At 39.9% G+C, this 27,137-nt stretch overlaps 4 non-coding genes across 4 annotated transcripts; 1 reads left to right on the forward strand and 3 right to left on the reverse strand.

Moving 5' to 3' along the window:
- Positions 1–490: 490 nt before the first annotated feature.
- Positions 491–563, reverse strand: trnaa-ugc (transfer RNA alanine (anticodon UGC)). The gene has a single exon. It is a non-coding gene; the product is annotated as a tRNA-Ala (tRNA).
- Positions 564–3,737: 3,174 nt separating this feature from the next.
- On the reverse strand, positions 3,738–3,819 carry trnal-uag (transfer RNA leucine (anticodon UAG)). Its single transcript has one exon. It is a non-coding gene; the product is annotated as a tRNA-Leu (tRNA).
- A 3,501-nt stretch (positions 3,820–7,320) lies between these two features.
- On the reverse strand, positions 7,321–7,408 carry trnay-gua (transfer RNA tyrosine (anticodon GUA)). The gene is given in 2 exon segments: positions 7,321–7,356; positions 7,372–7,408. It is a non-coding gene; the product is annotated as a tRNA-Tyr (tRNA).
- A 19,399-nt stretch (positions 7,409–26,807) lies between these two features.
- Positions 26,808–26,879, forward strand: trnaa-cgc (transfer RNA alanine (anticodon CGC)). Its single transcript has one exon. It is a non-coding gene; the product is annotated as a tRNA-Ala (tRNA).
- Positions 26,880–27,137: the final 258 nt, after the last annotated feature.

Here is a 27,137-nt window from a genome sequence, read left to right on the forward strand (position 1 = left end):
CACCGTCACCGTGGCAGCATGGTGGGTCGGATCTGATTTCAGTCTTTATTTCCTTTTTTAGAGATCCTGTAACCAGGACCTGTTCACTGCCATGACGGACATAAGGAACAATAAAGCCGAAGTCTTGTTTCCCACAAGAAACAACAAAACCGAAGTATTGTTCGATGTGCCGGTACAAACTTTTAGGTTATATAGTCCTTCCTTGCTGCTTCAGACATCATTCGGTGTTATGGTAAGGGGGGGGTCGTGGTATTTGGCCAGTTAAGAGACCCTGGCCAAATGGTCAGTTTAAGATTATGCCCCCTCGCATCTGGAATCCTTATCAGTTAACCCCCTTTCCTGCCATAAACCCCTGTTGCTTAGAAGTCTAATTTTCAGGCAGAACTGACTTAAGTTAACCCTATTTACATCTTGTCTCTTACTTCAGCCCTCTTCCATTTGCTAGTTTAAAGTTGTACAACCCATTTGTATGCGACAAAAGAAGCCAGTCTGTTTCCGCCCGGTTTCGAACCGAGGGCCTTTCGCATGCAAGGCGAACATGATAACCACTACACTACGGAAATGGTGGTAAGATGTGCCCAGCGGCCCAGTGCTGAGCTTCGCCAATGCGTTTCAGCTGCCTCCAGTGCCTTTATTGGAGTGCGCTGATGGACCGTGCTCTCTCTCCAGAGACCAGCACGCCTGTCATGGACGGAGCAGGAAAGGCGGTGCCACATTCTACACCCCTCTCCACGCAATCGGGCTACTGAAGTGGAGAAAATCGCCTCTCCAGAAAGTGCAAATATCATAGAGGTAGAGGTAGGGAGAGAGGAGGAGTACAAATTCAAGCAGAGGCCTGAGTGGAGCACTGTCGTATGGCCCTGACATCAATCCCTCAACTCTCTGCATAAAGCAGTGTCTTATGGCCATAACATCCCACCCCCACCACTCTCAATGGAAAGCACTGTCGTATAACCATGACATCCCACCCCCACCACTCTCTGCATAAAGAAGTGTCGTATGGCCCTGACGCCCACCCCTCCACTCTCTGCGTTAAGCAGTATCTTCAGGCCCTGACATCCCACCCCCGCCACTCTCTGTATAAAGCAGTGTCATATGGCCCTGACATCCCACCCCCACCACTCTTTGTGTAAAGAAGTGTCGTATGGCCCTGACACCACCCCTCCACTCTCTGCGTTAAGCTGTGTTTTCAGGCCCTGACATCCCACCTCCTCCATTCTCTGTGTAAAGCAGTGTCATATGGCCCTGACATCCCACCCCCACCACTCTCTGCGGAAAGCACTGTCATATAGCCCTGACACCCACCCCTCCACTCTTTGAATAAAGCAGTGACGTCAAGCCCTGACATCCCACCTCCGCCACTCTCTACGTTAACCCCTGTTAACTCGCTTGCTGAATGATCTCTCAAGAAATCCCTGGTGAGATACAACAGGTGTTTTCTTCAACAGCCACTAAAAGTCTGATGACCTTCTCTGGATTTCCTGAATATGATGTAAAATTAGTTCAAATCATTTGGTAGTTAACAGAACAAAATGCTTTGGAGGTACATTTAAAACAGCAGAGCAACACTGTAGCACTTCGTGTGTGACTGAGTTTAAATGTGTAAACCTGTCTCTCTATGAACACGAGCAAAGAGTTCTCACTCAACAGAAGATTGCGATGTGAGCACAATAATGTAAGACATCTGGTGATGCCAGGGATTGAACTCGGAACTTCATACATGAAAAGCACGCACGCTACCACTGAACTACATCCCCTATAGCACAGATGGTGGAACTGACTTAAAGATGTGCATATGTTCACTGACCACAATCCACCCTTCATGAATAATTGAAATGAATAATTTATTTTTATATCCAGTCACATGGGCGACGGTGGTTGATTCTTCAACGGGGGAGAACGTTTTTCTACCTCCTTACTCGACTGTCTTTCAATTATGTTTTCTTTGAAATCTTTTTGCATCTTTTAAGTGCTTGCGATTAAATTACGCATAGAAAAACAGCAGTACAGTTGATGTTCATGGACCGATGCACACAACTCCAGTGATAAAGCCGTCTGTAAATATTGTAGAAGAACGTTAAAGGGCGAAACAACGCTCCAACCACGGGAATGGTAACAAGAAGGATCGTGTTCTTATTTAATATGTGCTTTTGAATTGCCTTGTCAATACACACAGGCTTTAGAGATGGACAAATAATTTACAGTGGTGTTTGTAAACAAAGATGGAACATGTTTTTTTCTATACCAGGAAGAAAGGAGCAGAGTCTTAAACTTTAAGAGACAGAAACAATACCTCATCACAGCTAACACTAATTAAAACAACATCACAACAGAAGAGTGAAGCCTTGGGTGAATCAAATTAGTTTTCATTGGTCGTCTGTGTCTTCATAACTTTGTAGGTGAGAGAGAGGATTGCGAAAATGTGCGGGTGCTTCTTAGAAGTGTGTTGGTAGTACAGGTGACTTCCAAATAATTGAGCCGGGTTTTAATCCCGGCCAGTGCATCCCCAAACCTTTTCAAGATAATCATTTATCCGGTAGCACATCTCCTGAAACTAACATTCGAGGTAGGAAGCGTGCTCTTAAACACCAAAACACTCAAAAAGGAAGAAGCAGATCTCTGTACACAAGACAGTAGTGCGATATTAGAATTTCTGAGTTCTTGATGGATTCAGGCTCCTTCTCAGAGGTCCTTGCTCGCCAAATAACTTTACATCTGAGGAAGAGCACCACGGAAAAAAAACCCAACTCAACAAGCGAGCGTGTTGGTTGCTCTTGCTCTTAATGCAAGGAGCTGTTTTTTTTTCCTTGCAATAATCATTATTAACCAAAAACAGTAGCACAGGTAAGTCGCATTTGTGATTATGTCACTTCTCTGCTTCAGCAAGGTCAATAAAAGACTCTGAAAGTAGTAAAGCAAAACTGAACTCAAAATCATATTAGGAATTCTGAGCGATATCTCCATACAGGTAATCCAATAAGAACGTTGAAATATTTGAATATAATCTCTCTATATATTTCGCTGCTTTTTACCCGGAGTAAAACTATTGGATTGAAGGAATGCTAACCGCTGGGTTAAAATGTATAGTTGTTATTTGGAGAAATCTGTAAACTCGTGATCTTATATGTTTTAAAAGACAGCACAGGGAAAAACGACAGTGCTGATTATTTTCCAGAGACAGAGCACTGATGACCTCTCCGAGCTGACTGATAAAGCCCACCCAGTGGATACTCTAGCAGAACGTCAAAGAACATTCACCTTTGTATCCAAAGAAACGACAGGAACAACATCAGGAAGCACAATCAATTCCCCTTTTAAATCTTTCCTGTAAGGTATGGTATGTGAATCCATGAAGTTAATCCTCTGATCTCTTTTGATCACGAACAAAGTATTTCTGATGGAGCGCTATGTTCAAAGATTTAATAAGCTTTACCCCTGCCAACGATTCGGCGTGAAGAATTAAAAGTTTCACAGACAAAAGCAGCTCACCACCACAGCCAATATTAAATGTACTTGCCGGTACACTATCATGTGCACTGCCTCAAAAGTGATCTCGGCAGACGTTGTTCCCTACATAAAGCTGAACGTGCCAAAGAGAATTTCTGTTGAGAAAACAAAATATTTTTTCTGCCTTGATGTTAAGCCTGTCTTTTAGAAAGTCTATCTCTAAACACCTCCCGCAGCCTAACAAAAAGCGCTTTTACTGATTGTATTGCAGGTCTTAAAACATTAATATTTGGCAGCAGTGGGATTCAAACCCACACCCCCAGAGAGACTGGAGCCTAAATCCAGTACCTTAGACCACTCAGCCACGCTACCTTCCTCCATACCCATCTTCACATTGCTGGCTTGGACTAGGGGGGGCTTCAGCTCTTGTCGTCAGATCTAATGATATCATGACATGTGGAAGTGACTGCACCTTCATCTTCCGAGATGCTTTCAATAACACAAACGCTACTTTCACTGGCACAAACACAGCAATAATGAAGGTGGTGGGATTCATCCTTTGTGCTGTTTGTAGGGGTGCAACTCTACGGTGATCTGCTGACTTGAAGAGCAAAAATCAAAATCCTCTGCTATTACTGTTGCTTTTTTCATAGTTTCTTCAAATCCTTCATTTGAACGTAGATTTTGAAGGATATTGATGATAATACCACATAAATTGTGGTTTTCTTGTGATCGCCAATTTTATTCAAATAACAGCCTTTTTTACAGTTCCTTGTGTGTTTCACAAGGTATAATAGCCCCCTTCGCATCCTCAGCTAACATATTTTAAAATTACAATAGCTTATACAGCATGCATGTTTACATTTATATTAAAATTAAAGTAAATATACAAGAATACATACAGTGCTAACCCAATAATTCTTGTCAGGTTCTGCAACAAATCTGCGTTGTTATTTTAACATGTTTCAGCTGAGGGTGCAACAGGAGTATAAATGAATTTTCCCGCCAGCCATTCAAAGACCAAATTCCATGAGTGAACATTATTTTCTCAGATGTTGCCGGCATTGGACTTTGCCGGTGGTATTGAATTATGTCCACAACTGTTGTAGTAGTTCCTTCTTGAAATTCGACACGTGCAAAGCACTCGTAATATCATAGGTGTTAAAGTTCGCTGAGTCTATTCGAGTCATGGTGTGTATCCCTGCCTATCATTGGGAGACGGGTAACTTTTTTACACTCAGATTCCAATCTTCAATGCTTTGTGTGAGAGCTTACATAACTTTCATTTTCTCACAATTTCTGACGATTGTTCCAAAGGGGCACCCTGTCAATTCCGAATACTTTTCAAAAATCTGCCTGCATGTTTGATTATTGTCATTTCATTTAGAAAAAGTTCAATATTGATCATAACTAAAGAAAATAATGATCACGAACAAAAAAGGGATAAAGATGCAAGTCGATCTTGAATCAGAGTTGGGTGAAACGGCTTCGGTTCTGATATGGTTGTATGAGAAACAGGAGGAATCACCAATCTCCTATAGAACATGAGTTGAATCAGGAGTGAGACATTTCATATACTCGTGCATATGTCAACGCCTGACCTACATCGTAAAACTAAATTAAAAACTAACATTAAGTTGTCAGAGTCATTCATTTATATACAAACAAGAGACAGACCAAGTAATAATTCTACATTAGTTCAGGTGGGTAAACTTGAACTAACTAACTAATAAACCTTTTAATAATTCTACATTAACGTGTCCTACATTGATCAGACTAATTGACATGGTCTGATTCAGAGCCTGTGCAGTTCGTGCTAATTACAACAAGGACAGTTCTGATCCCTCATCACCGAACTGAACACAAGTTCAGCTGTTCTCCAGTTTTGTTACGCATGGTTTTTCATTGCAATTGAGTTCAGAGCTGGAGCTGATCTCCAGACAGTACAGTGTTTTGGGTAAGTTGTCGAAATTCGCATGAGGCTGCAGACAACTTACCCAAAGTGTTTTCTATAGCTTTCAGGTGGAGTTCATTTATATAAAACAACGTAAGTGGTATAAACGCAACAAGCCAGACGGCAGTCCAACTTATAATTTTCTGACGCGAGGCCTGACGCGTTATTCATTATGCCACTGACCCTGCTATTGTAGTGCTAAAAAACACGTTTTCTACATTTATGTCTGTTCACTCTAAAAACTCTAAAAAGGACAAAGGGTTTGTGTGTCCCGCTAAAATTCCGCTTCATTTCGAATGCAAATAAAAACCGTTTTGTTCCAAGAAATCATAGATTTGTCACATCCTTCATACTATACTTCTCTCTTGTATTAGTAAAGCATTTTGATTTAAACTGAACAATATATGAAAGGTTTCATCTATACACTTACACATAATAAGTATACGAATAAATACTCGGAAGAAGCCGCAGCTCAGGTATTATAGAGATTTAAAATCGGATCGGAGGATTTAGAGTCCAGACTGCAAACCAACAGCTTACATAGGTCTTTTATAGAACCCTTTTGATTTCCTCTACTTTGTCCCTGTGATGTCATTGTCCTGCTCGCAGCCGAGCCCGACACACGTCTGGTTTCTGTCGCTTGACGCACACCCTGCGGTCCATGCGGGTCCTAATACCCCAGTACAATGAAGGGGACACTAAACTGTAAACAGGTGCCGTCCTTCGGCTGAGACGTAAAACCGAGGTCCTGACTCTCTGTGATCATTCAGGAGAATGGTGGTGGTGGAGGGGAGTCCCCATTACCTGTAAAGCGCATTGAGTGGAGTATCCAGAACAGCGCTATATAAGTGTGCGTAATAATAATAATAATTATTATTATTGTAATGTAAAATGCAATAAAAAATAAAAAAATATCAAACTTTGATTCAAAATAGATTAATGTAAAAACTGATAAAGCTAATGCTTTGTTCAGGGCTATAGCTGTAGCTGCGAGAAGGTTAAAAGCGCACAAGTGATCTGTCTTTCGTCAAAGTAATTGCCGGAGCAGTAAGACGCAGAGCACCATCCAGCAGCTGTAGACGATGTTCGGGGAAGAGCTAATTCTGTTTTTAGCACAGGGAGTGAGAATGAGCTCAGTCCGGCTCCGAGCAGAATCCATCCTGGTTTGGTTACAGTGCGCCTGAGGATCTTTGGATCGCAACGTAAAAAAAACAATTGCTCACATCGTGTGACTTCCACGACAGGAAGGAAAGATATCACTTAAAAAAATCAGAACTGAAGATTTGGATCCTGGGCCTCAATTTGATCAAATTATTAAAATAATAATTATTAAAATATCAAATTGTGTTTCTGCAACATTTCGTGCACAGTACGCCATTTTTATCTAAAAATAAAACAACAGTCACAACGAGAGCTTACACGCAGTCTGGGGTATATTCCCCTTTTATATTTTTGCCACTTTATATCGAACCTGTTATACTCCCAGAAGTGCACAGTAGCTTGTACAAATGTACAATTCACCACTGGTATAAACAGATGTGTGCCGTGTTTGCCTTTGTAAGCATTTGTTTAAAAAATAAGTTCACAATACAATAAAAACACAGAAAGCACAAACTTCATAATACAACGATACAAAATCAATACCAAATCATTATGCCAATTAAGTACCTATCCTTTGAAAACAGAGAACACCTTTATATCTACAAAAAACTTGACATTTGTATGTATTTTTGAATTACAAAGCAGACAGAGTAGTCCCTTAATTCAAAGATCGGATCTTGGCCAAAACAAGACAATCAGACGTGGGCTGAATTCGGAACAGGAACCTCTACTTCGTCGTTTATTGAACTTTTGATAAATGTCTGAATGAAACAGATTCGCTTTTTTAACTCTTTGATTAAAGTACACAAAAAGCACCTTCCTTCGAGCCGGAATCGAACCAGCGACCTAAGGATTCCCTACTGACTCCACTACAGTCCTCCGCTCTACCAACTGAGCTATCGAAGGGACGTCAAGCAATGCTCCCTAGCACATACTGCCCAATGTAGTGAAATGTTCCGGGTGATTTAAATCCCACTTCGACATCAAGTTTCCAACTCGTTTCCTTAGTCTTGTTTACCTTGAATTTAAGCCACGAACCAGGATTCTACTGTATAAACTTCCAGGGATATTACAAAATGTTTGATGGGCCATCAATCATTCCAGGCGGAAATTGACTCCTTTTTTTTCTCGAGGGATCATATTAAACATTTCATTAGTATCGAGAGGAGGATCACCATGAGACACAAAACAAATAGTTTCTTTCTGTCTTTATTAGAAAGTAGCGTTTGTGCTACATTAATAATATTTTCGTGGAAATAAAGAAGTTTCGAAATGTGGTTTTGAGTTAAATATTAGCGTGTTCATGTAATTAGTTTGTGTTTGTCATTACTATATATATATATTGCCATGTTACTAGAATTTGTAACTGAAGTTTACTAGTTGTGTTTTTTATGATGGTTAGACATTTGTTGATTACAATATTGTATATAATGTATAATTTGAACTACATATTTTTCAGGTGTGAATAGTTGTATATTTTAAGAATAAATTTCTAAAATAAATCATTGGCTTTATTTACTAGTTTCTACACCTATAAAAATCTTTCTTTGATGTATAATAGACCTTTAACTATATATGTATAGTAGTCTTCTAAATTTATCCGTATAATAAACTACAACCATTTATGTATAATAAACATATAATCAATTTCATTCTAGACCAGTTACGGAGCACAGTTACTCGTGTGGTATGCGTTCAATAGTCGTATATTCTACATCTTTTGCGCACTGGGATGTGCCGATTTTAACTTGGCAAACCAAGATACACATTTTCTAATGAAACCTTAATTAAAAGACAGTTTGTTTCTCGAAAGCGTGTTATGTAAAAAAAAGAGAAAAACGAAAATATATGGATGGTAATCTTTCAAAGCTGAAGATTTTACTTTTGAAAAATTGACATTTTATGTACTGTATGCAGATGCATTCGCTGGTTTTAGAACTTTGCTGTACTTCCTGAATCATTTTCAGTATTATAAAGTGGGTGTAGATTTTTCTTTCAGGTTAGGACGCGAGTGTGTACATGTGTTTGATTTTCGTTTCACTGATTCTCATTGAAGATTTGGGAATTAACGACGAAAGAATCAGTTGCCTCGGAAAGCAGAAGGTTTGGTTCTCAACGATATTGAAGACACGCCCATGTAGAGCAGCGGGTGATGATTTGTGCTATAAAAGACCAAGTGCTCAAAGTGACGTCTGCGTTTACCGTTTAGACTTTTCATCTCGGGCGCACTTTTAGAAAGCAAAGATAGAGCAGTTGTGTTGAATCACATTATAACAGCTGTCAGCAGAGTGGCGCAGCGGAAGCGTGCTGGGCCCATAACCCAGAGGTTGATGTATTGAAACCATCCTCTGCTATGTACACTTTATGCACGATTGATAAGCATACCATCAGTTTAATGAAGTGCATTAAAACTGTTTTTTTTCTCTCGTGTGTATGAAAGCTTCACACTTAAGGTACTCTTTCATCTTTACCAATAGCAGATGCCCAAATGTATCTTTGGTTGTTCTGCGATCCTTCATAGTTTCCTCAATTCCTTCAAATGAACATCCATATCAAAGCAATTATGTATATATATTACAATTAAGGTACATATTAAAAATATCAACGCACATTTGTATAATGCTCATTTAATAATGATTGTCAAGGATTGTCAAGTTCTCCAACAAATCTGTGTTCTAATTTTAAAATATTTTTGCTAAGGATACAACGGGTGTATAAATGAATTCTCCCAACAGCCAGTTAAAGAAAAATTCCACACGTGAAGATGGTTTTCTTGGACATTGACTTAGGTACTTATTTGTTTACTTGTTGTAGTTGCACACGAGTAAAACACGAAGATTTCCTGCCACATTCAAGAGGGTTTGCGAAGAAATCCCTTCGATTTTTAGCGGAGATTTTGTTTACATCATCACAATCTGAAGCACGTCCCTGAGTACGTTTGACCCACCAGCCCTTTGTTTAACAGCTGCACAGGGACACATTCCCGTTGCTTTTCACAACTCACATGTTTGTAGTAAAAGAAAATAAAATACTGTCATTTTCTTGCCAGCTGGCAGTATTTCTTCTGCACTGACCAGGAGTAACCAAGAAGTTCATTTCATCTTTCGCAGGCTGTAATCTACAGAAAAGGAAGTGAATACTTGTATTAAGCTAAATCAAGCCGACGGAGTTGCACTGCTGTTGTTTTTCTCCACTTTTCGTTAAAAGGAGAAAAAATCACTGGCATTTTTTGGAAGCATTTCTTCTGTCCTGAGAAGCAAGATTTGTATTTTATCTTTCAGAAGTTGTATGAATTTCTTGAAGTTCAGAAACAAATTGTTCCAGAAAAGAAATGAACACTTGCTTCAAAGTAAATCAAGACGTATGTGTCTCTTGCTGTGTGTGCTCTTATCTGTCCATCTCTCGCTCCTCTTCTCTCTGGCAGTCTGTGTAGAGTATCTGAAGGGGATGTAACACCACTTGGAAAAGAAGAAAAATTCTCAGGAAAAATTCTCAGGCAGAATAAAAAATCATTATTCTCTTCTCAGTCAGATTCACAGCTCAGACTCACACTCAGACAGGATCTCAACTCCGTACTGCTCTCTATCCTCACAATCCAGAACTAGAAGATATTCAGACAATCAGTGCTGCTACATGAACAATATCAGACAGAACAGCCTGGACTCATGTCACATTTCCCCCTTTTATCCTTCCTCCCAGCCCTCTTAGAGACATAAAAGACCTCCTGGTTCTCCTCTCTGTGAACTGGGCTCAGGGGTCACTGATCTGGCAGTTGTGGGCTCTGTTCCAGGTTGAAAGCAAGAAGGTTCTATTAACGCTTTCCAGGACTTCCAGCCCTTCAGTATTACTTTCTTTACTGTATGTCAGCCTCCCAAAATGTTTATAAATGTTTTATAACACATATGAGTGTGGAATTATCTTATTATTTATATATAGTATTTATGTAATAAACACCAGTAGTGACACTATGATCAGTATATTGATTATTTGTAGCCGATGGTCCGATGGTCGTGTCTACAATAGTGACCATTTGACCAGTCTGTAGCTCTGGGCAGTGGGACTCAGATCACACAGAAGACCCGTCTGTGTGTGATTCCATACGAGCCCTGGGATTCAGCTACTCTAACAAATGTCTCATAGACCGTCTTATAAATTTACAATTAGATGAAGTCATGTAACAGTTTTACAGATAATTTAAATAATCAGACAGCAGTTTTGGCAGTGGATACATCTCCACATGGGGAAAAGAAACTGAAATATATGTGCTCACTGTGAAGTAGGAAGAGGTGGTCAGACAAGCAAAACAACTTTGCAAATAATGTGAAGTGACATTGTTTTGTGTCAATCAGCTCACAGATTTCGCTTCATGTGCCTTAAGCTGTGCAATTTGTATGGTTGTTGAATGAGATTGGTTTCTTCACAAGCCCAGTCAATTGCCCAGCTTGCCGACGCACACCTTCATGAAGACTCTCTTTAAGATTTCATTGTCAAGTCGCCTCCTTTGCATACAATAGTAGCACCGACACTAAGAGAAAGGATGAGAAATGGCGTTTATCAAGCGATTGCAGTGTTTGTTTGACTGAGGATCCTTGTGTGCTGAACTGGCCTCTGGAGAAGTGTAGTGCAGTAAAACAGAAGGTTTGTGTCACTCAAGATTGTTACAGAACAGAACAATACAATTACAATACTTTTGTGAGAGTAAATATTACTGGTGCATCACAGTTCTTATAATGGTGAAAACAGGAGCACCTTCTCTACATTTTTGACTGAAGTATTTAAACGGAAAGAAATAATATCACTATGCAATTCATAAATGCAATTGAGCTCCTCTAAATGTTCTAGTCTGATGAAACAATGTATAGAATTAGGTGACAATATCGGAATTAATTCAAATGCACAAGATTAATTTTCAGCAACAAAAAAAGTGCTCGGAAATATTTTACAAGAATGAAACCTAACATTCACCTAAATAAACATTCACCCTCTACATAAGTAGAGAACAGTAGGACAGAAGGTTAGTGTCACTGGACACTGCATCAGAGAGGCCGATCTCTTCTCCCTCATTATGCAGGCTTACCCACTCATGATGAACTGTCCTCCAGTGATACTCAGCTGCCATCATCGACTCAGACATGACGTTCATGTACATATTATACCTTAATATGGCACTGCGTTACAATAATTTGATCAAAACAACTGGTGAAAAAATAATAATCAAATATTTCTTTCCTTCTTTTAGTAAAGATAAAGACTTTGTCCAAAAAAGAAGCATTTATACCTTTCCTCTCCTACCAGCCCTTACAAGTCACCCAGTTTTTAATTTAGAGCTGGATTAAAGCTCTAGTCTCTTTGGGGGTGTGAGTTGGAATCCCACTGCTGCCAAATATCTCCAACTATCTCAGTGTTAAGAAGCAAAAAACCCACATTTGCTGCAGAAGTAACAGGAGAATTTGTGCCATTCAGCCTTATAGCGTGATGTCATTTTCTCATGCTCATTTTTAGATGCTTGTGATCGAATCTATGATTCTTATGAGTGTGCCCTCCATAAAGGTAGCAGATATAACGTGCCACGTTTTCAGAGAATCGCATTAAATACAGTTCAGAAGAAGGCGACAAAGTGTCCGCTAGGCAGTTCAGCGATTTCAACAGTGTTCTCTGTTGATTAGGTCCAGAATGACACCCGTTACAACACACAGTGTCAGGCATCAAAAAGACTTCCCAAAACCCTGATCCTCTCCTTGATCCGGTGATGGCATCCAGACATTTCCTGCAACAAAGCCAGGATACGATCTTCAACAACACGAGTGAAAGGCTAATTCCCAACCTTTGCAATCCTTTGCAAAGAAGGACCGCATGTGCTCAGTGTTAAATGCACTGTTCATTATTATTAATCATAATAATAATAATCTTTACATTATATAGTGCCTTTAAAGGTGGCTTTCCAAAGCGCTTTACAGAATGAAACCAATAAAGTTAAAAAATACACAAGATAAGCAGGATGAGAATACACAGTTAGAGGAGACAATAGATGGTGGTATTAAATACAGTAGGAACAGAGGGGTAAAGAATAGTTCATTAAAGGCTCTTCTTTGTCAATTCAATGAAATGTTTCAGAAATGCTGAACGATTGATGTGTTTCACGCGCAGCGCGGGCTCTCCTTTGCTTACAAATATTTTTTTTCCACCAATTTACTCAACTACGATTTTTGCTGAGCATTTTGTTTGATTGCTTCCTATTGTATACTGCACTGATTTCTGTATTGTTCAATTTCCCTGTTGATTTTAATTTCTTGTTTTCTAAGACAATCAGACCAGCTGTTCTGACCATACCTTGCACTGGAGCCACTCTTTTCTTTCCAAAGGCGTGGAGAGAGATGCTACTGCAGGTAACACCCCATGAGAAACATCATGAGCATCTGTAAAAGCTCTCTACCTGCCCGCTCCCCACACCGACGTGTGTGAGCAGGGATTTAAAGGGACATTTTGAAGTGTAGAAACATTTTATTGTTACATACTTTTTCTGTGCAGTTAGTTCTCCTTCAACTCCGCCCAACAACAGAGGTCAGTTTTAATACAGGAGTAAAGGCACATTGCACATCTGCAAAACATCACATACAGGTTTAGGGAGAGCTACATCAGTGATTGGAAGGTAGGAAGTTTCGGGTCACTTTTTTATTATAGATTCAAGCAGCCCTGAATACCTTTTCAAGAAACATTTCAGAATCCCAGTCACGTCCAGTATGATTGCTACACAGGTCTACAGTATACAATCAGAATACTGTTTGTGCGTTATATAAAACACACCGCCCAAAGTATTTCTAAAACAGGAATTACACGTTTCTGAATGCGCCCTCCTTTATAAATAAAATAAAAGGTCTGAAGCCTGCTCCAAAGAAGCACTATATTCAGAGCTGACAAAGAAGTGATAGGAAACATCTCGGAAAACGAAGGTGCAGTCATTTCCAAGCATCGCACAACAAGAGCTGAACCCACCCGACGTTCTCCAAAAGAGTAAGGTGTTGGGAGTGTGGCTGGGTGGTCTAAGTGCTGGGTTTGTGCTCCATTTTCTTCGCTGGGTTAGGTTTGAATCTTGCCGCTGCTAAGTGTTGGTGGGTTAAGACCTTCCTTCTATTGCGAGTTCAATGGGTAAAAGCTTTGCTTGACAGTCTGTCGAGAGACTGAACTAGGTGTTTCAAGATAGTCTTTGTCAGCTTAACATCAAGGCATAAAAAAGCCTCATTTTGTGTTCCCAACAGCAATGCTCTTTGGTCCCTTCAGCATTATGCAGGGAACAACATCTGCCGTGATCACTTTTGAGTCAGTGTGAATCGTAGTGTGCCGCAATTGTTTTTTAAATTGGTTTTGTAGGCATGGTGCATTTTTCTGTGAAACTTGAATGCTGTGCTTTTTCACGCAGAATCATCGGCAGGAGCAAAGCTTATTCAATCTTTGCGCACAGCACTCCATCAGAAATACTTTGTCCAAGTTTTGAAGAGATTGTGGGATTCTCTGCACACGTTCACATTGCGTACCTCAGACAACAACACCATTCGATGGGAAGTTGATTCTGCTTCTTGCAGTTGTCCCTGTGGTTGCAGTAGTTACAAAGTTGCACTTTCCTCCACCTTCTGCTATAGTATTCACTGGGTGAGCTTCATCATTTGGCTCAGAAAGGTCAACTGTGCTTCGGAAAAAATCAGCTGCAGTGTCGTTATTTTGTCGGTGAGTATGGCTGTCTTTTAAAGCACATGAAAAACACGAGTTTGTGGATTTCTCCAAATAGCAACGAATTCAGTTGTGCAGTGCTTTACTGCTTTCAGAGGGTCTTTTATCAACGCTGCTATAGTAGAGAAGTGACATAATCACAAACACAGCCATTTGTGCTGGCTGTTTCTATCACATGATTTTAACTAATTTATCATCATCTCCAGGAGAGCACCTCGCACTGCTCACTGAGCTGATGTACAGTATGTGCCCATTTCTCAAAAATTAAATATCATCTGAACTGATTTTTTCTATTTTAAATGCTTTCCTACTCTTTTAATATTTCAGTTAAATCTTGAAGTACTTTCCATTGATATTAATCCTAGTCCCGATGAACGATTCTTGGACATGGTGTACCTTGAATAATGTTCTTATAGGTTCCAGTTTGGAAAAGTGCGCTCTCCAGAAGCTACCGAAACCTCCAATGGTCACACAAAGCTTAATGCAATAGCAACGTTTGGGGTTGAAAAAGAATATTACTTGCTATGAATACGAACACTGTTACAGGAGGCGCGTAAGGACTATTTTAGCTCAGATCATCAATTTATCTTACATTTCTACTCCATTAATATCGCTATTGAGTGCTAAAGGTAGGTCCTGGCAATACTTCATGAGATCTTCTTAAGAAAACTTAAAAAAATAGATTTCCAGTGCTGAACAAAAAGTAAAAAATATCGATTATGTGCAACTGATAAAATCTCTCTTCCAGGGATGTTGTAGCCACATGCAAATTACTTTATCAGCTTTAAAAGTTTCTTTTGCATTTATAAGACGATCAGCATGACACTCAAAACATACCTGTATTCAGTAAGCGCTGAGTCTGCTGGCTGAGCAAGTTGCCTCCTCTACACACAATAGCAGCCCTGAAGCTAAGATAAATGAAGAGAAATTGCTTTTATTGGGCACTTTTCATATCCGATGAGCTTGACATCTCCCAAGGGCGATGGAGTTTTTTTGCGACACTGCTTTTCCCTTTTTTCTTCTTTCTGTACTCTGATGGAAAAAAAAAACGAGAAATCATGTAAGGGAAAAATGTATTTTTTTTCATGGAGAAAACCTGCACCAGGAAATGTTTTGTTTTGAAGAAGTGATTTAACATGATACATGACCTAATTTACTGGAGTAAATGCTCACACTGCAAGGTCTGCTTTACTACAAGAGAGAAGTAGAGTGAAAGATGTCATAATTTCACTGCGTTGTTCAAGAAAACATCTTTTTCTTTGAATTCTAAATCAATCAGAATTTCAAAGTGACACACAAACCCTTTGTCTGTATTAAAGAGATGATATTTTAAAACTGATAAAAATGTAGAAAACACGTTTCTCACTTAGAAATTTTAGATGGGATGGTGTATTACTAGTTGCAGCGCTGAACTTACCATGGTGCAATTCAGTTACATGATTGGCCAGTGGTTTAATGGATAACGCGTCTGATTTTGCATCATGAGATTGTAGGTTCGACTTCTACCGGGTTCGTGTGTTTTTAAATCAGGCTACTCAGAAATAGATGTCCATTATGTGAATGAACCGCACCTGAAAGCAAACGTTGGTCAGGTTTCCTTCTTTCCAGCATGAAATAGCAAATCGTTACAAAAAGCACCAGCTAATGTCCAATAGCATTTTAATTAACATGAATATACTGTAAGGTCTTGGTACATGGGATTGGATTTCATCCACAATTTAAAAAAGGGCAAATTATATTTACAGGCTTCAGACACTTTTTAATACAAAAGTGACCTAAAACTCTGTAACTTTCAGGTTAGTTTGAACCTGTAATGAAAAAGGGGCCTGAAACTTCCATTCTGTGATGTAACTGTCTCTAAAGTCGGACGTGATGTTTCACGGATGTGTAGTGTGCCCTTTCTCTTGTCGTGTTCAAAATGACTTGCTGTGTAATTTCCTGAATGCGTGTTCTGTACTGCTCTGTTATTTCACTTAGATTATCTATGTGGTGTACAGATAAAACCAAACTGCATGGTATAATTTCCGGGTTCGGCACCAGCTGAACCTGAACATACATCAGCCAATCTCGACATGATTTGAACACACAACCTTCTGATGTGGTATCAGATGCACTACCGTTGCACCACAAGGTCACTCCCCGTAAGTGCTTTTAATTCCCCCAAGGAGAAAAATCAGCGTCCCTGAAAAAGATTTTTTTTTCATTCTCTCCTGTGAGAAGCGTCGCTCTTCCAACGAGGGTCTCTTCTTCCCAGACCACAGATTATTCTTCCTGTCCGGCTCTCATACAGAGAACAGACACACTGTCTCCACTAATGTGTTTACTACATCTATAGATCTGACCCCCTTACAGCCCTGATATTCCTGGACAGGATCCCATATTGAGCAGTATTTCTCGCGTTGTGAACTTACAGTGTGTACACAATGTACTTTATACATAAAGTAAGTGTTTTCGTAACTCTTGGACGTTTTGTGAAAATATTACTGGCATGTCAAAATCGCCCCCTCAACTGAACAGTTCCACCCCCCTCAGTTTTGGATAAAAGGTTTGGATAAAAAGTTTTTGAACACTTTCACTTACTGAACTTGAGCCGTAAAAAATAGTTGTACTTTGTCAATGGTCAGATAACTATACTAACCCCGAATTCACAGTTACTACATCAGACTGTTTGATGTGCAGGGGGCTATCCATCCAGGAACAGCACGTTACATAGTGTCTATGTTTTGGGGTGTCAACATTATTATGACCTTATTTGCTCAGGTGGACCAATGGCTTGCAGTAGTTTATCCTTATACTTACAATCGTTATATAACTAGGACTGTAGTTATAGAAGTTTGTACTTTCTGTTGGTTTTACAATGATTTCTTAATGATTCAGATCCTCGTTACCGTTGATGTTGTTGAAAAAATGAACACATATGGTTGATGCTCCAGGCAAAAATAATCACGTGAGTTCTGATGAACGTGGAACTGTTCTTTATCACTAAATACCAGATTGCTTGTCGTTATCTTCTAACATGAAATACTAATCAGTGGCATGCTTACGAGAATTCACTTGGATGGTTGCAACGGCTCCGTTTAAACCAAAATATCACTGCCCCCCTCAGGATTTCAGACCCCCCCCTACAGATCATTCCCCTGGCGCCAGTCCTGGGTATAATGATGAACATAGCTGCCTTGCAAGCAGTGAATCCGGGTGTGATTCCCACCTGACCCATCGACAAACCTTTTCCAATGAATCTTTGATCGATTTAAAAAAGTCTTGAAGCTGGTAGGCTAGGGAAGAAGCACTGTTTGAGTGCACTGAGGAAAATGTGCTACTGTGCTGTGCTGCTCCAGTAGCGCAATTGGTCAGGTTGTGGTGCTTTTGTAGTGGAGTCATACCAAGGTTGTGAGCTCAATCATCACGTGGAGTAGGTTCCGTTTTCAGCTGCAGAAACGTGCTGTTGAATTTAAGTTGGTTCTTGTGTTACTTTTTCCTCTCAATGGAGCTGTATTAATGCAGGCACACCTGCTTCCATGTCAAGTTATTTTATCATTGCTCACAAACCAACACACTGCAGACACCTCTGATATTGTCACTGTTTGTGGGCCACATGTTCCTGCTGTCAGCCTACCATGATCATACACCTATAGAAATATTATTGCTGTAGTACAGGAGCGAAGAAACGAAACGAAAGCACACCAAGTTTAAAAAGGTCAAAATGTGTCAAAGCCCTTCCTCGAGGAGGATGGGGTTCAAACCTACTTGTGTAGAGTATCATGTACTAAGAGAAGAGTGCTTTAACCACTAGGCCACCTCCATACACACTTTATCCCCCTCCGGACATGAGTTGGCCTCTTTCCCCATACTCAAGGGTAATTTTCCTCTTCCACCTACAATTTCAACATTTACCTTGCGAGATGTCAAACCACAGAGCCTGTGCTGCGCTTCAGTGTTAGCTGTAGTGGACAGCCCATTGAACATAAAAAGCATATTGAACTCCTTTGACATAAGCCATTTCTCGTCACTTGCTCAGCGAGCAGGCTCAGCGCACACTGAATGCAGGTGTCTCAGAGCAATTGAGATGTGTCCAAGTGGCTGTAAAAGGGATATCTGATGCCAATGCCATGGCTTAGTTCTCTGGTTGGAGTATTCTCGGTCGCATTTAATGGCAACGTCATGGCAACGTCAGCTCAAACCACCAAATGGAGACGGGCGTGCCGACAAGCTGACCCTGCTGATGCAGGATTAACACTAGGATGCGAGAATGCTGTGGCTTAGTTGGTTAAAGCGCCTGCCTAGTAAACAGGAGATCCTGGGGTTGAGTCCCAGTGGTGCCTGTCTTGCCACACAGTTTATCATTATGGACAGCAACATGCTTCTACATTAAATTTAATGGAAGTGTTCATTTAATTTTTGGAGCAACTTGTTTTTAAAAAAATCCATACAAATTGCAAAAGATAAAATACTCATCTGTTTTGTCAGTGCAGAGGAATTACTGCCAGCTGGCAAGGAAACGAAAAAGATTTTTTTGTCTTTAGCCAAAAACCTGTGAATGTAGAAGAAAGGTGATGTGCGTTAGTTTCTATGGCACAGTCAGTCACCGTATCCTTCAGTTAAACATAACGTTGGTAAATCAAAAGTCCCCAGAGACGCATTTCAAATTAATCCGACCTCAACACCGTCTCCCCTAAATGTGATGGGGTTTCTTTGGATGTCCTTAAGCATCCTGATAGTTGCAGAGATTTCAAACTTTTGGCACAAGTCAAACTACAAGAAGTTAATAATTGAGCGCCTAAGTCAATATCACGGGAATGTGACTATGTAAACTTAAATAGTATTCAAAATATTGCAATTTTGTTGTAGTTTAAAAAGATATTTTAGCTGGGGATCCTCAAATGATGAGGGTAGAAAAGAGAACTATTCGACACCATCAGGAGTGCTTAACGTGATAAAAGTGTTTTTTAATCACAAAGTGAAAATAGTGAATTTGTCTTTCACTTAGGCGTTCATTAAAAGCTCATTAAACAATGAAGGAGAGGCTCGTGTTCCGAATTCTCTTCGTGTCTCATTGTCTTGCTTTGATTTTTAAAATGTAAACTGTTGGCTATTCACTCTTCCTAACACAATTAAAGAGCCGAGTTTAGTTCAGAGGTAAAGCATCTCATGCATCGTTTTCTATCACCAGCATCTCCACTCTGGATTTCTTTTTAAGCGCGATATCTTTTCTGTGATTTCTTTCGTTTGAATTCCCTCATGTGTGAATTTCAGCGCGACACATAAACTCGTTTGTCTGTTTTAAAGAGATGCAATTTTTAAAACAGACAAAATGAAAGACTGTTTAACTAAATACACATAGAAAACGTACACCTAATTGAGAAAATTTGGACTGGGGCGATTTATTATTGTAGCGGCACAAGCTCACAGTGGTGCAATTGAGGAATGCGGTACAAGGGCCAGTGGTACACTGGATAACGCATCTGATTATGGATCAGGAGACTGTAGGATCGTAATGCTCTTAAACCCAGTACCATAACCGTAGTGTGTTCAGTCCTACACAACCTTTCTATCGACTGAATAAGCCTCCTGTTCCATCTCCATCTTCTTCCCACACATTCCGGCTATTTCAGCACCGTTATTGTGGGACCACAGTCACAGATACGTAAGGGACACTATTCTGAAGAACCGTCTTAAATAAATAACGTTGCAAAAGGTAACAATAAGGGTTTCTTAATGTAACCTTACATTTGGCCGTACAATACAATTTTCTGTACCCTCAAAAAACTAAAAAAAAAATATTACTGCTTTCTCCTGAGAAAAACAAGTTTAGTGTCAAATCACAATAAATAATACAACAAATATACTAAATTAACACCCAGATATGACAACACACAGCTATGACAGAACACATTGAAGACTTAAAAGCCCTTTAAATTTTTATTTCCTTAATTTCCATTCTCTTCCCTCCCCAGGATAACTGAAAACTAACTATAATAAAGACTTATGCATTACTTGTAATACAGCTACTAATAAAGATATACATGGAAGTTAATTATTAATAAATAACACTTTTATTAATAAATACGTGTTAATATTTATATATATAAATATTTGTGGTGTCTGCAAATTTTTGTCGTTAAATATAATAATAATTTTCAAGCAAGTGGTGCATAACCTTGTTACTTAATGAGTACATTATTTCCATTACAAGACAGTTCTGATGTGATCAATTGTTCTGCTTAGTCCGCTACTGAGTTGCTTAAAACCTATGAAGAGGTGGTTTAAGCTAGACTCCTAATGCAGTAACATCTAACGGGCAGCAGCTGTTATTTTAGGTTTGTTGCAATTGAGAACAGGTTTAGTACAGAGTTGCTGACAAATTTCAGCGGAGTTTATTGAATATAAGTTTATTGCAATTGACCCATTGTAGCTACCAATCAGCAGCAAGGAAAAACAAACTTCACTTGTGCCTGTCAAAAAAATGGAAACAGAGTAGTAGTTTATGTGGTAATTTCAGGTACTGTACAATGTAAGAACTAATGTTAACTACTCCCATAGTAATGCGTGGGGTCCTATCAATAGAAAAAAACAATTGTTGTAACCCGAAAATACAACAAACACAAAACAAGAAGTCTTCCAGGAACCTAGGTAAATCCCGGTAGTTGTCTAACAACTACGAAAAAAAAACAAACGCAACAATTTCAAAAGAAAAAGAACATTAAAAACAAATCTGGGGAACAACAAAAACACAGAGTCTAATGCGAGAGCTTTTTCAAGTCTTCAGTGCTCCTCTCGTCTCAGTAGACCTCTCTCATATATTTGTGTACAGGTCAGCTGGAGATACACAGCTGATGGTAATTTAAGTAGGGAGCTGCGTCAGCATGCATGGGCTTCAAAGGAAAAAGTCAAGGTTTATTCCATGCTGAAAAGAGAAGGAAACACAATGTTTCAGCTGCGGAGCCTAATTTGATTGTGACTCGAAGTAAACCTTTACTTCTTCGTTTGATGTTAATTTATCTTCATCAGATACCTGATAGTATCTAAACTTAACAGTTGCTTTCAGTAGCTAAAGACACTAGGTGAGGCTTAAACTCACAACCTCGGTATAACTCCGCTGTGCACTGTTGTATAAGTACCGCGTGCTGACCAATTGCACCACTGGAGCTGTGCAAGGTGTGCAGAAACACAGGGTGAAAACGGTTTCGGTTGTGGATCCATCTATACATGGGGAACACTAAAATAGCAAGGAAAATACAAGAAAAGAAACTGAAAGAATTGTGCTAACAGCAAAGGGGGACGGAGGGAGGTGGTCGGACAAGTAAATCAGCCTGGCAGATTATTTGTATCGACATTTTTTGAGTCAATCAGCAAACAGATTTCTCTTCATGTGCCTTGAACTGTGCAGTTTGTATCTTCGTTGTAGATAGGTTTCTTCAGAAGTCCAGTAAACTGACAATAATGGAGAACTAGCTGACGCACCCCGTCGTGAAGACCCTCTGTAATGTGATTACACGTTTCATTTTCAAGTCGCCTCCTTTACACGCAATTGCAGCCCGGACACTGAGAGAAAGCAGGAGAAATGGCTTCAATTTCAATGTGAAAGCGCAGTACAGGCTCGATGGCTTCACATCTCCCATCAATCAAATAAAATTACAGTAAAGCGATCTAAATATGACTCTGAAGTACTGGGAAAGACGATTATTTTGAGCGTGCCTACCAGGGTCTGCTACGAGGCTGAAGTTACAGTAGCTTCTTATTCACCAGCTTCTTATGCGTGTTTTTCGTTCCACCTTAAATGGTGCTGCTGTGATGTTATGTCACTTTTCGCCTGTAGATGGCTCTCTTCAATCAGTACTAATCCGGCTGGAATACTGTAGACATCTTCACTGAAAGGGAATATCCAAATAGCGACTGTCCAAATTATATTTTTGTATGGAATATATTTCAGAAAATCGCAAACCAATTTTAAAAACTCACCACAACACGGACTTACACTGGGAAAAGGTGATTGCACTTTCTGCTTATTGCTACAGCCTTCCCCCGATTATGAAAATGTCTCACAGTTCTGACACCGCCGTGTGAAAGACAATGTAACAGACTATCAAAATCCTGAAGTACAAGAAATTTTAATGCACCAGTTTCTTTAAATATGACCCTCTGATCCTGGCATGTCAGAATACATTTCGAAAAAGTATGGCACGAATTGCACGAATTGCAATGGCACAAATTGTTGAGAATATCACTGACCTTGCCGATATTTGCAGGGGATACGAGTGTTTTGCACATGTTGAACTACGACACGTCAAAATTGAGCTCCTTAGTCAATATCACCGGGAATGTCCAATAATGACGAACATCAGTAGCTTCAAGGAAACTTAGACTCGCACATGGAGTTTTATCTTCGAATGGAGGTTGGGAGAATTCATTTATACTCTCGTTGCTCATTAGCTAAACTATTTAAAAAATATATGACACAGATTTGTTCGAGAAAATTGTAATTGCCTTAAAGAGAGTCTTCTTGAAGATGTGCACCAGCTAGCTCTCCACTGTCAATTGACAGGACTTGAGAAGAAACTGTTCTCATACAACCAACATACAAATTACACATCTTAAGGAACATGAAGAGAAATCCGTGTACTAAATAACATAAAACTGTCGCTGCAAATTATCACCAAGCTGTTTTATGTGTCTGACCACCTCTTTCCTACTTTGCAGCGAGCACAAATCTTTCTGTTTCTTCATCGCTATTTTACTGTCTCTTTCCCCCATGTGGAGATGGATCCACAGCCGAAACTTTAGGTCAGTTCCTGTTATTCTGTCTGATTGAAAGAGCTTTATTAAAGGCACTCCCATCTCTGCAGGAAAGTTATTGCTGCTCTCAACACAATATACTGCAACCAAATATAGCGATACTGTCACTGCCTGTGGGCCACGTGTTCCTGCTGTCAGTCTATTATGTCATGTTCATCCACACCCAGAAACATTACTGCTGGAGCACAAGAGTTATATAGGCGCAGTCCATAGAGCAAGAATCTCTTAATCTCAGAACTGTGGGTTCAGCCCCCACATTGGGTCCCTCTGTGTCAATTTCATCCCCCCAATCCTCCTAGCATGACCTGATGGCGTAACAGTGATACCCAGTACCCAGCGTAATTCAGCTTTCTTTCCACTTGATTCAGATTTTGATCTGAAATCATCGGCAGAACAAGAGTTTGTCTAAATCGAGGGAGATCTGCTCACAAGCAAGTATTAAACACTTCAGCATTTTCTGTTCGAATACCACACTTTGTCAAAACACTGCCGCTTCTTAAGCTTATAAGTAACGGTTTTTGAGCACGCATTGTATTGTTAATGCTTATATTAAAAAAGCATAAATTCACATAGTGGAATTTGGACTGAACAAAGTAGTCCAGCCCCTTTACAACATTACATACCCACTGATTAAAGCTTAAAACTACAGCAGCAGGAGTAACAATAATGACAACAACATGTTTGGAGTTCGGCATTTCATTTATTCTGCGGAAACATCGTATCGGAATGAACTGCCCGAGATAAAAGAGTAATTGCGGCTTCAGATCGTTTTTACAGAGCATTGCGTTGTTCTGTTCATGCTGACTACACACTTTAGATTTGTCATTTACTGCAGGCGTTGCTTTTCCAGGTTTTTCTGAAATTCCTCGCATTTGAGCCAGCACTAAAACATTTCATTCCCGTCGCTGAATACATCGTGGAAACGGTATTTGCAACGGAATGCTGTCACACATGAAACCTTTTTGTTATTCGGTTCTGAAGTTTGAAAATGAAAATAAAACGGGGGTCAATTCATAGGCTTGAAAGAAGTCCAAGCAGCATAAAACCCCGCGAATTCTCACAAAGGCTGCACCTTTCTTCTGCTGCTTTTATAAATCTGCCTTAAACATTTGAATGCATACCTTACTGCTGCTAATCACATTCACGTGTTTACAAAGCTTTTTTCTGTCCGTTATGTTTTTGCTAAGCAGTTTCTCCGTTTTCCTCGTACTGTGATTGTCAGCGAGCACAACAAGACTGAAACAGTGTAAAGGCAGGTAAAAAAGACAGGGTAAAACGCCTGATTGTCGGGAGTGGGATTTGAACCCGTGCGTCTATTTGGAGAGTGAAACACAAAGCTTAAAAGACACGAAGTTGTGAATTTGCTGTTTTAAACTGCTCGACTGTCCTGAAAAAAAATGTGTGCTGATTGCTTCTTTCTTACCAAAAACCCAAACACACATTGAACATTTACCTCTACCATACATGTCAAAAGCTCACTCCCCATCATTTCTATCCCTTTATTTCATTCTTTTGATGCGTGTTTTTGCACATAACCTGTTACCTTTTTGTTGTTTTGCACACTGCCTGTTGTTGTTTTTTGCACATCGGCTGTTGTCTCTGTCTTTCTTTTGTTATACAATTGTATTGTTGTTGTGTTTTTTTTCTTTGTACTACTTATGTCCGAGAGCTAGCTAAATAGCATTTCGTTATACCTTATACCTGCGTATGAGTATAATGACAATAAACTTGAACTTGAACTTGACATAGTCTTGCAGGCAATATATTATTTTATCGTTTACTCGTTTAAAAAAACACGGTCTTCTCGTTCCTAAGTCAGATTTTTAGTGCTTTCGAACGTTACTTCCAACCTGGACTGACAGCTCACCAGATCTGTTTGTGATCAGACCATGGAGTCAGGGGCTGTACCAAGCGCACGTTCCTTCCCAATGCTGAGGCGATCATTCAGAAGATGGGTGTGAAGAGAGACAAGCTTTGTCGACTAAAAAACAAGGCAGGATATGCACGGATACTAATCACTGGCGATAGTTATGTTCTCTTACTATTGAGACTCCTACATTGCAAGTTTTTTTGAAGACTTCGAAATAGGCACGGGTGGGGTTTGATAAAACGATCGTCGATTTACGAGACTGACGCCTTACCACTTGGCCACCGCACCTTCGAAAAAACGTGGGAATAATGTTGTTCAAATTATTTTTTTTCTGAATCTGGTTTACATCGCCTGGAGGTAGCAACAACAATAAAAGGGATACTTAACAAGGCGATACACTGTAGCAGTGTGACTCCAACAGATGCTCCTGAAGAGGCTGGAGGTTTAAGCCAGCTCCTTAGAGCGCTCGGCCGTGTTACTCTCAACAGCGGCTCTTCAGCTCTTGTTGTTTGACCTAGTGGTTTTATGAGGCGTGGAAATGACCGCAACTTCGTTTTCTGAGATGCTTTCTCTCACGTGGTGAAATCTCGACCTCTTTGGCATCTCTGGCTATAGTTCTTCTGTAGAGCACCTCTGCTTATAGTGCCCTTGAAGTCATTTTATTTTTACAGGAAGACGCATTCCCTAACAATCTCTCCTGTTTTAGAAATGCTTCATAAGGCGTGTTTGATTCAACGGACAAACAGTATACTAATTGTTCAATGCAGATCTATGCAGCATTCGTACTGGATTTGACTGGGATTCTGAAATACTTCTTGAAAAGGTATTCAGATTTGAGAACCTATAATAAAAACACAGACCTGAAACTCCCTAGCTTCCAATCCTTTACTCTTCCTTTACTCTCGTAGTTTTCAAAACGACCTCCGTTGTCGGGCGCAGTTAAAGTGGAACTGGCCTGACTGCACAGGAAAGTACGGAATGCTAAAATGTCCCTTTAGACCCTCGTCATGTCTCTGTGAGGAACGGGTAGGTAGAGAGGTTTAATAGATGCTCATGATGTTTCACACGGGGTGTTACCTGTTGTAGTGTTTCAAAAGATGTGTTAGCGGACCACAGATTATCTTGAAAAGATTTGGGTTTGCACTGGCTGGGATTAAAAAACTGACTCAATTATTTGGAAGGCGCCTGTACCACCAACGCACTCCCGAGAAGCACCCGCAAATTATCACAATCCTCTCTCTCACCTACAAAGTTATAGAGACACAGACATCCAATGAAAGCTCAAGGCTCCACTCAAGGCTTTATTCACTCAAGGCTCCACTCTTTTGTTGTGATGTCATTTTAATAAATATTAGCTTTGACAAGGTGTCATTTTTGCCTCTTAAAGTTAAAGTCTGCTCCTTTCTTCCTGGTATAGAAAGAACTAAAAGTAAATTATTCAGCTCTACCGCCTGTGTGCATTGACAAGACATCCCAAAAGGACATATTAAATAAGAACACGATCCTTCCTGTTACCATTCCTGTGGTTGGGGCGTTGTTTCACCCTTTTACGTTAAATCATCAGTACTGCTGTTTTTCTATGCATAGTTTAATCAAGAGCACTTAAAAGATGCAAATAGGTTTCAAATAAAATAGAATTGAAGGACAGTCGAGTAAGGAGGTAGAAAAAAAAGCACTCCCCCGTCTGGGAATCAACCACCGTCGCCCATGTAACTGGATGCAAAAATAACAGATTAATTTGTGCCCAGCCTCTTGAAGCTTCGATGCGATTATTTTTCCTTCCTTATTTTTTCATTCCTATGAATTTACTCTGTAGTAGAAGAAACGCGAAAGTGGGAAACTGCAGGCATTCTTCGTGAGTGGTGTGATCAGTGAGCACTTGCACATCTCTAAGTCTGTTCCATAAACTTTTTCATCGGGGATGTAGCTCAGTGGTAGAGTGCATGCTTCGCATGTATGAGGTCCCGGGTTCAATCCCTGGCATCTCCAGGTGCTTTATATTACAGTACTCACATCGCAATCTTCTGTTGAGTGAGAACTCTTTGCTCGTGTTCAGAGAGAGCCAGGTTTACACAATTAAATGCAGGCACACTCGACGTGCTGCACAGTTGCGCTGCTGTTTTAACAGAACATTTAGTTCTGTTAAATCCTAAATTATTTGAACTAATTTAGTTAAGGAAAATGCAAAAGAGCATGACAAGTATTGATCGTATAAAATATCCATGGCACAACTCGAGAAAGTACTGA

This window comes from Lepisosteus platostomus, chromosome 5 (genome assembly GCF_059453375.1).
Source record: "Lepisosteus platostomus isolate fLepPlt1 chromosome 5, fLepPlt1.hap1, whole genome shotgun sequence".
Lineage (NCBI taxonomy): Eukaryota > Metazoa > Chordata > Actinopteri > Semionotiformes > Lepisosteidae > Lepisosteus > Lepisosteus platostomus.